This window comes from Felis catus, chromosome A1 (assembly GCF_018350175.1).
Source record: "Felis catus isolate Fca126 chromosome A1, F.catus_Fca126_mat1.0, whole genome shotgun sequence".
NCBI lineage: Eukaryota > Metazoa > Chordata > Mammalia > Carnivora > Felidae > Felis > Felis catus.
In genome coordinates this window covers 101,977,484-101,987,811 of record NC_058368.1, presented here as the reverse complement: position 1 = coordinate 101,987,811, position 10,328 = coordinate 101,977,484, and the positions used below count along the sequence as shown (strand labels likewise).

Here is a 10,328-nt window from a genome sequence, read left to right as displayed (position 1 = left end):
CTGTTGTTGATGTAGTAAGAACTAGCCAAGGCAAATATACACAAGTAAAACACTTCACGTACAGGAGTGTGCGTTTCAACCATGGCAGAAGATAATGCCACTCGAGAGACAGTGCTGGAGGAAGTGAAATTCAATGGAGCTGAGCCACTCGGTGAAACAAATCATTTGACTTTCAAATGAACAGTCTGGTCTCATGACTTGCAAAGAGTTGCCGAATCTTGGAAACTTTATGGAACCTAGATTTTGTAAAACCATTGTATTTAGTGCCCATACTTGAAGCCATCACAAGAATACTGGACATGTCCCAGTGTCACAGTAGAAGGCACTAAATGTCAGGATGGACATTCTGAAAAAGATTTGGAGATCTGTGACCTGAAGGCAGCAGAGCATTTGGGTTAAGAGCCTGCATTTAGAGATCTGCTTTTTTTAATTTTTTTTTTAAGGTTTATTTATTTTTGAGACAGAGACAGAGCATGAATGCGGGAGGGTCAGAGTGAGGGAGACATTAGAATCTGAAACAGGCTCCAGGCTCTGAGCTGTCAGCACAGAGCCCGGCGTGGGGCTCGAACTCACAGACCACGAGATCATGACCTGAACTGAAGTCTGACACTCAACCGACTGAGCCACCCAGGTGCCCCTAGAGATCTGCTTTTAAATCTTACTGTTTTCAGGGGCGCCTGGGTGGCTCAGTTGGTTAAGCTGTTAAGCGTCTGACTTCAGCTCAGGTTATGATCTTGTGGTTCATGAGTTGGAGCTCTGTGTCAGGCGCTGTGCTGACAGCTCAGAGCCTGGAGCCTGCTTTGGATTTTGTGTCTCCCTCTCTCTCTGCCCCTCCCCTGCTCACACTCGGTCTGTCTCTCTGTCTTTGTCTCTCAAAAATAAATAAAAGTATTTTTAAAAATTTAATCTTGATATTTTCACTTACCTGCAGACACTCGTTCTATACCCTTCACAACCTCAGTGACTCTCTCACATGCAAGGTGGAGGAAATACTAGTACTTACTTCACAGATGTATATGATAGTTAAATTAGACGTTGCAATGAGTTGCCTATCACAGTGTCATACACATAGCACTTATAAATGTTTATTACTGTCATCATTAATTATGCTGACTGGACACTATAAGAGGTCATTTTGAGAGAGAGAGAGAGCGCGCGCGCGAATGAGACTGGGGGAAGGGCAGAGAGAGAGGGAGACAGAGGATCCAAAGTGGGTTCTGTTCTGAAAGCAAAGAGCCTGATGCAGGGCTCAAACTCACAAACTCTGAGATCATGACCTGAGCTAAAGTCGGACACTTAACTGACTTGAGCCATCCAGGCATCCCATAAGAGGTCATTTTGAGAATGATCTTAAAGCTTTTGAACTCTAAGAAAATATTTAAAAACTCTAGGTAGGAGACATTCTTTCATATACATGGTTGAAATGTTTTTGTTTTGTGTTTATTGTGGACTTGCCTCTTGAAGGTTTTCTTTGCTGCCACCAGAGTTGGACATGTATTCAGTTAACATCCATCTGCTCTGTTTATTAAGAAAGATCAAGCATTTATGCTTAACCTGAGATAGATCATGGTAATCCCAAAAAAAGCAGAACTGAGTTTCTTTCATGTAGGAACTAAAAGATGCGGAAGGAAATTATTCGAGTTATATGAGAAATGCTCTAATTCAAAATAAAGTGTTAAGGCAACACAGAAAGGCCAGTGCTTGATTAATTCTGCAAAGGGATGTAAAGAGAACCTTCCAAGGGAAGTGATTTTTAACCTGAATGTGGGAGTTTGCCAGGGAGACGAGAAGAAAAAGGCCGTTTCTAGTAGAGAAAATATCACATCCAAAGGTGAAAATAAAAGCAAGTTAGTGGTTTGACCTAGCTAGAGTTAGGTGGGGAAGGAAGAAGGAAAACTGGAAAGTGAACAAGGACAGATCTGTGTTTTGTTCAGGAATTTCAGCTCTGTTCTGTAGCGACTGAAGATTTGAACATAGGAGAGACATGATCAGGACTGAGTCTTGGAAGGAGCATCCCGGCCCCCGAATAAAGCTCTCATAGGAGAGAAAAAAAACTAACAAACATAAAGGGAGTCCAGGTGAAAGTTCATAAGATTCTAACCCAAGGCTCTGGTCGGAATGGTGGAGAAGTGGTAATTGAGATAAATTTAGAGAGGAAACAGACAGGACTTAGTCATTCTTCGTTTAAAATATTTGACAGAAAGTGGAGAGTCAGAGACCATTGCCTTCTTTGTTGGGTACAAGTCCAGCAAGTTATGGGAAAAATAACTATTAAAAATGGTTTTGATATCATTTCTTTAAAAAAAATTTTTTTAACGTTTATTCATTTTTAAGAGAGAGAGCGAGAGACAGAGCACAAACAGGGGAGGGTCAGAGAGAGAGGGAGACACACAGTCTGAAAAAGGCTCCAAGGTTTGAACTGTCAGTGCAGAGCCCGACGCGTGGCTCGAACTCATGGACCGCAAGATCATGACCTGAGCCAAAGTCAGACATTCAACCGACTGAGCCACCCAGGCGCCCCTCTCTTACTCTGTAGACAGTAAGAATGGCAGGAAGACCCTGTTCCCCTTTGCCCAGATCCGCTTTTCATTGTAAGCATCAGCCTGAACTAATGAAACTAGAGTTTTGGTTACTATTCCCCCCCCCCCCCCCACTTTGCTCAGCTGTTTTAGTAGACACATGAGCTATGCGTTTGGGCACAAGTATAAGGAATTGAAGCAACACACAAATACAGTATCAACTTACGTACATGTTATTCACTAGTGAAGTAGGAGAAAGACACAAACCTTCAACATCATTGACTCAGGGAGGTGGGGTGGAGAGTAGTGCCGGGATTCAAGCTGGCTGGGATTCAAGCAAAGGGGAACATCGCTGGAGAAGGCTCAGGGGGAGAAGAGGCTCCCCGATAGCCTGTTGCATGGGATTCTGAGGAAAGAGGGAAGAGATCAGCTGAGGCTTACAGATGAAATCTGTCATTTAGATCTAACCTCCCCCCCATCCCCCACCTCAGACAACCTCCATATTTTTCTTTGCCTCGTGTCTCTTTTTCCCTGAAACAACAATCAACTTGCGACTTATCATTTCAAAAGGAATCCTACTAGAGGTTGTCTGAACCACTGGGAATTCCTGGGCTCAGCTTGCTAATTAAAGTAATCATAGGAGCGCCTGGGTGGCTCAGTCGGTTCAGCCTCTGCCTCTTGATTTCGGCTCAGGTCACGATCTCACGGTTGGTGGGATCGAGCCCTGTGTCAGGCTCTGTATTGACAACGTGGAGCCTGCTTAGCATTCTCTCTCTCTGTCCCTCTCCCACGCGCCCTGCCCCATCAAAATAAAATAAATAAACTTTAAAAAGGTAATCATAAACAATAAATACATTTACAACAGAGAGAAGTTGTAAATAGAGAAATGGATGACATTGCCAGAAAATAAATGAAGGAACACTTTCCACTCTGTGTTGGGAGAAAGGAAATGGGTTAGGCCAAATTATTCGAGAAACTGGGACTCTAGTTCAGAACCACAAGGAGAGAATTAATGAAGCAGTTGGGAGCTGACTGAGTACGATGGAACAGGGACAGAAGTACAAACGAACTTGGTCTAAAGGACCCCATACATGAAAAATCTTCACTGAAGAATTCCCAAAGGTTAACAGGCTGGACATAGTAGATGGTGAGCACCCGCTCTAAACATTTTCCCAGAAAGTATGAGTCGCGCATAGGGATGCTTTCCATCAGCCTTCTCTCAAAAGTCGCACCCTGAGCAGAACTGTCTGAGCTATGGGACATAGAATAACATTCGCTGCCTGTCTTCAATGTGAAGAAAATTCAAGCATCGCTTGACCAAGTCATCTACAATGAGAATATCAAAAGTAAACAACCCCGCCTATGTATAAATAGACATTTAAGGTCTTAAGACTCACACAAATGAAAGCGTTCCTAGAAAGTGGAGAGAAAGAAAGTGCTAAAATACTAGGAGCTTATTACTTTCCAGAGTGCTACGTGGCTTCTGGGAATAAAAGCTCGAAGAACACAGCAAGCAACAAACAGTACCGTGCTTGGTAAATTTTAACTGTTACTCAGATCTGCGCTTGGCAAAAATGAAAAAAAGAAAAGGAAAACCAAAACCTTGCTTTTTCTGGGGGGTGTCTGGTTGGCTCAGTCGGTTGAGCCTCCACCTTCGGCTCAGGTCAAGATGTCGCGGTTTGTGAGTTCGAGCCCCGCGTCGGGCTCTGTGCTGACTGCTCGGAGCCTGGAGTCTGCCTCGGAGCCTGTGTCTCCCGCTCTCTGCCCCTCCCCCACTTGTGCTTGCGCATGTGCTCTCTCGTAGATAAATACACATTAAAAAATATTTACAATAAAATAAAAGGTCCCTCTGTACAGCGTGTTGGGAATGAGACAGTGTGAAGCTCTGCCTCCTCTCGCAAAGGAGGCAACAGATACTGATTTGAGCATCTGGAAATCACGCCCGGGGGAGACCATCAAAATGTTTTGTAACCTTAGACAGAGGGCAAGACGAATGCCCAAGAAAGTGCTTCTCTGGCTCGTGCAGCCTCACTCGGTGCGCGACATTGCTGACGGTGGCAAAACCTGAGGAGAAACAGAAACACGAGCTCAAGGTGGGTGAAATGAACTCTTATTTCAGTCAGCAGTACTGAAATGATTTTCATCTAAAGAAATCACCCACCCCACGACTCTTCCGATGCTTTTAAGGAAAGTCTTCGAGATGGTGTGTCTTAAGGTGAAGAAGCAGTTGATGGCCTGTGTCCAAGTCTACAGGAAAAGTCCTCATACGCTCAAAAAGATAGACCCTGCAGAGGGAGAGTAGGTGTTCTGTGACAGTGAGATATTCCCCAATTAAATGAGCGAACCACCTGATTTTCGAGTGGATTTCAACCACTAGATCGAGGTTGATCTTACCCCTCCCGTGATAGTGACATCAGCCCAAAATTAAATGCCGCATTTCCATGAACACAGAGATTGATTTTTAAATTGCTGTCTGTATGAGGTATGATTAGCACTTCTTTGCGAGCTGAGAGGCATAAACTCAGGGGCAAATTCAAGTGGAAAATGCTGTGCCATGACGTTTAGTGTTGATTCGTGTCAGATGAGTGATTATAATGCCGCCCGTCCCACCTAATACTGCAGACTGTCAATATGGGGTGAGCGAGTTGTCTGTGGCTCCTGGGCCAGGCTTTCGTCTGAGACACCCAGGTGGTGCCTGGCATCCATTTCACCATGAGCCCGAAATGGTCGGGCTCCTGGGTATCAGACTGGTGATAAGCCACATTGTCTCAGTGACTCAGTTACTCCCTAACTACTGGTAGACAACGTAGGGAAAATAGTGCTTAGTCTTCCAGTTGACCAGGCTAGCATTTCAACAGGTTTTCATTTGAGTAAATTGTCTTCGGTGTACTGAATTGTACCCTGGGAGATTGGAAATACTGAACAGAGCTTTCTCAAAATGCCTTGTTGATAATCAAGTAGGAACCGAGACATTATAAGAACGTGAATCTACCGAAGAACAACAGAACCGAGGGGTTGCAAAGACTCGGTCCACTTGCCCCATTTTTCCCACCTCCGGGGACCAAGCAGGGGTTCCCTCTTTGTCCATTCACTTCCTCACTTACTTGGCCTGTAGCTCTGAGGCATGTGGCTCTATAGCTAAACTCTCCAGCGTTGTGTCCTGGTACCATTTGGAGCCAAGGCAAGTATTTATCTTACCTGTGTTGTGGTTTTCAACTGTGAATAGAAATAAAAGCACATTCCTAAAAAAGTTACAGTTAAAACTAAACTTGTCAACATGTACAGCTCTTTGAGCATGGTGTTTGATGAGTGTCACCTGTTATTGATCGACAAGGATTTATTGTGCACCGATGACACACATTTACTGACAAATAAAATTTAGTCTTTAGAAGTCCCCCCGGGTCTCTGTTCCGTCGTGATACCCATACCTTCTTTCATTTAAATGTCATCGTGTTTTAAGTAAAGTTTTAAGATATGTATAATAAATGAGGTAGCCTGTCTTTGAAAGAATGTTATGTCTGATAATCATTTGGGAGGGGAAGAAAACTCAAGGTAGAATTTTATAACCGAATGAAAACTTGTCATTCCGATATTTAACGGTTCTCAGATAGTTGTGAAGTTTCCGGTAAGAGTCATATGATGGGAAGAAACAGTCCCCTTGTGTTGTTCAGTAGTCATGATCACTCTGTAGTTAAGCACCCAGGGAGCCTGGAAAATGATCCTCATATAAATTTCTCTCCCTTCTATATCATAACTTACTTTTGTCCCTTTGTTATTTCTATTTTTACCTCTTTGGCCATGTGCATAGTTTTGTTACTTGAGGATCAGTTGGAATTCTTTGTGTTGCAAGGGGCAGAAAATTCAACTTCAGGAAAGAGAGTTTCCTGTCTTAGGTACATGTGAAGTTTAAGGGCAGGGTTGTTTAAGTGCCAGCTCATATAACATCACTAGGACCCAGGCTCTTTGCTTCTGTGAACTCTATTCTCTTCCATGCTGGCTTCATTCTCAGGCTTCCCATGGTGGCAAAGATGGCTGCCGGCAAATCTAGGCCCACCTCCTCGTAGATTTGGGTCTCACAAGAAAGACGGTGTACCTTTCTCCCAACAGTATCAGCAAAAGTCTCCTTGGCTCTCCTTGGCTCTTTGGATCACATGTCCATTCTGAAGTAGGCTTGGTGTTGGGGAAAGTAATCCTTTGGGTGTCATGTCCTAGCCGCAGAGCTGCCCTTGGAGCTGGGGTTAAATGAATCCCACCGGAAGCATAAAGCCCAAGATAGGCGTAAGGAAAATTTACATAGAGGAAAACTAGTGGCAGCAAAAGCAACCTTGACTCACCATATCCATCCTGTAGTTGGGATCCTGCTGAAGCTCTACTGAGAGCGCCCAAATGATCCTTTTTACCTCTTGCATAAAATCCAGGGTCTTTATGTGGCATTCAAGGCTTTTGGCCATCCTAATTTGTTTCTTACCATATTGTCTCTTGCATCATGCCCTCTAGTTTGTTTCTTTTTTTATTTTAGAGAGTGCGAGTGGGAGAGGGGCAGAGGAAGAGAGAGAGAATCTGAAGCAGGCTCCATGCTCAGCACATAGCCCAACACAGGGCTCAGTCTCATCACCCTGGGATCACGACCTGAGCCAAAATCAAAAGTCAGATGCTCAGTCGACCGTGTCGCCCAAGTGCCCCGAGAAGCATGGATTTTAAGTCCAGTGGGAAGCCATAGACAATTTGAAGCAGGCATGCATATTGAGATTTTAACAAGATGATTCTGGACGCCAGGCAAAGGTGGCAAGCCTCCTGTCAAGAGGGAGTTGTCTAGTGGAGGGCTAGAAGGTAGAGGTGGACATGACTAGAGGTGGACATATTTGAGAACCATTTGAGAGGTAGTATCTAGAGTGATGTCTAATTTCTTATCTTTACTAGGAAGTTTGAGAGACCATTTACTAAAAATCATGTCTCAAAGTAGTCACATCTTTTTTTTTTAAATAACATTTATTTAATTTGAGAGAGCGAGTGCGTGGGGGAGTGACAGAGAGGGAGAGAGAGAGAATCCTAAGCAGGCTCTGCATTGTCAGTGTGGAGCCTGACACGGGGCTCAAACTCAGAAACTGTGAGATCATGACCTAAGCTAAAACCCAGAGTCAGACCCTTAACTAACTAAGCCACCCAGGGGCCCCAAGTCGAAAGATCCTTAATGAGTGGGGCAGGTAGTCAGATCCAAAGTACATTCATTTCCCAATGAATGTTCTATATTGGATTCCCCTTCTAGTTTTGAATAAAGACCACATGCAAGAACTTGTTCTCTGGCTCCTGGAGTGGAATATAATCTTTCCCAAACTGATCCTTTCCTGCCTCCACATTGTTTTCCTTATAATTTCCGGCTGAGAACCAGCTGGAGAAACAGATGCTATCTGTACTGAGAGGTTTCTCTTGAAAGTCATGACATTTACTGACAGTCCGCATATTAGAGTGGTCCACGGTGTTCCCATCTGCGGGCTTCCCCCAGAAGCAGCTGTCCCTAGGCTTCTTCCAGAAAGGTTCGTTCTTTGCTCTTAGGCCCTCTGTGTTTTATCTGGCTAGTCTGTCCCTGCCCAGTGGGAACAGGTATGTGAAACTCATGTTTCAGCACGATTCTGAACTTGTAACCACACTTTGTTTGCACAAAAGACTGATAACCTTTCCTCATTTCCCTCATTCTAAAGATAAACCCTTGTGGATTTATGTTGTTCTGTCTGAGAAATTCTGATTTCATTTTAAGGAGGCATTGTGATTAGGACTCTGAAATAACATCTTTTGTAACTGGCTCTGACTTTATAAGAGTATAACATTGTCAGAAAACGATTAATAATCCCAGTATTGTGAAGTTTATAATTCTCTCTCATATACACTGTTATGTTCTTGACTATCTCCATAATAATTAATGGGAGACATTGGTATTACTAATTTTATGAGACATTTGAGTCTCAGAGGGTCTAAGTGAACTGTCCAGTGTTATGCAACTATAAAATGTTGTCTCAGGTTTTGAATTCACCACCAACTCCAATGTCCTTATTTTTTGTTTTGCCACAATAACTCATTTGCTGTAAGGGGTGAAGACGTTTTTATTGCAAGGTAGTCTACATTCTATTTGGATGTCAAGTTTTTTTTTTTTTTTTTTTTAATCAAGGCCTCCAGAAGTATTCATAGCATTTTCTGTAATGGTTCTAGAACATTCAGAACATTGGACACAAGCTCGTAATGCCTAGAAGGGTTAGTTCATTTTGAACCAAGAAAAACTCTCTTCCACAAGCAGCATTCTTGACTCTTCAGGTAATTATAAATGTGTTTCTTATTACAAAAAAAAAAATAGGAAAAGAATGTAGGCTGTGTACTCCAGCCAACAAAATTCAGAGTACAAGCTTTACAGCCAGTAGGTGAAATATTTTCATGTAGCAAAGGCCACACTTCCCTTACCGCATGTCACAGCCGCTACCTCAACTCACGGGAAACAGTAGCCATTAGGACAGCCTCTGCTGTAGAATGCAGAACATTGCTCCAGGGAAATCTCACCAACCCTCTTCCAGAAGTCTAAATTTTATTTTTGCTTTCCATGTTTTGAAAGCACGTCATATGAAAACACCTAAACTCTTTGGAAATAAAGCCGTGTCTTGTAGCACCTCCGAACGTTTATGTTGTTATTGCAATGCTCGAAAATTATTTTAATGTTACAATTCGAGTAACGGAAATGTGGAGGTGAGAGTCTGACTGGGATTGTAGAGATGACGTCATCTCCCTGAGGAAGAAGGCTGTGCTAGAAGTTGAGTCCAGGAATGCTGAGCTCTACTCGAGTAGCCCGAAGGGTGAGAGTGGGTGGCAACGATGAATATGTTAATACAGGTAAAGTCGATGTTAGTTCCTCAACTAGCAAATGGACATACCTGCGTGATCTCTTAACATCATTAATTACTTCTAAAGATTTTTATATATAATCCACTTGGGACCCCCCCCCCCCCCCCACCAAAGTGTCCATATTAGATTGAGAGGAGATATGTTTAGAACAACCAGAACTATTTCAGGAGAGTTCACCATAGGCCACGGTCAAGCATAATACTCTTTTTTCTTAAATGGTTATTTTTGAGAGAAAGAGAGAGGGAATGCGAGTGGGGGGAGGGGCAGAGGGAGAGGGAGGCAGAGCATTCCAAGCAGGCTCCATGACATCAGTGCATAACTCGCAAACCGCAAGATGATGACCTGAGCTGAAATCAAGAGTCTGACGCTTAACCACCTGCATCACCCAGGTGCCTCTCAAGCATAATAGTCTAATGAAGCCTGTTCGTTACCACCTGTTGTGATGGTTACTTTTTGGGTGGCTGGGCTCCGATAGTCATTTATGTAATCAAACACTAATGTAGGTTTTTCGTGAGGGTATTTTGTACATTAGGTTAACATCTACCTACCTACCTACCTACTTGTCTACTTATCTATCCTTCTCTTTCCCTGGAAACCTTAATTTATAAAGATTTTGGTACTAAGAGTGGTTCTAGAAGGACAGAACGTTGTCAAAGAGGAATTTTCTGAAATAGATCTTGAGTGTCTGGAATTGCTTCTCTAATGTGATTAGCTTTGAAGACAGTAATGACTGTGTCCAGCGGCAGAGAGGACCCTGATGGTCCATGGTTTCATATGGAAAAAGAGGTACACAAAATATCACCATTAGCTACTCCTGGTCAAACATAAAAGGCAAGGCTCCAGGCGGCTGTCGATCTCCTCAGGACCTATCCCTACTACCCCCCCTCCACACCTGCCTTTAGACCTATAATTGGACTCAAGTCC

The 10,328-nt window shown here is 43.3% G+C and overlaps 1 long non-coding RNA gene across 1 annotated transcript; it reads right to left on the bottom strand.

Annotated features, from left to right (window-relative positions):
• Nucleotides 1-2,729: 2,729 nt before the first annotated feature.
• On the bottom strand, nt 2,730-4,700 carry LOC109500079. Its single transcript, XR_002157742.3, has 2 exons — nt 4,492-4,700; nt 2,730-2,925 (listed from the first exon to the last, which is right to left on the bottom strand). It is a non-coding gene; the product is annotated as an uncharacterized LOC109500079 (long non-coding RNA).
• Between the last annotated feature and the right edge of the window lie 5,628 nt (nt 4,701-10,328).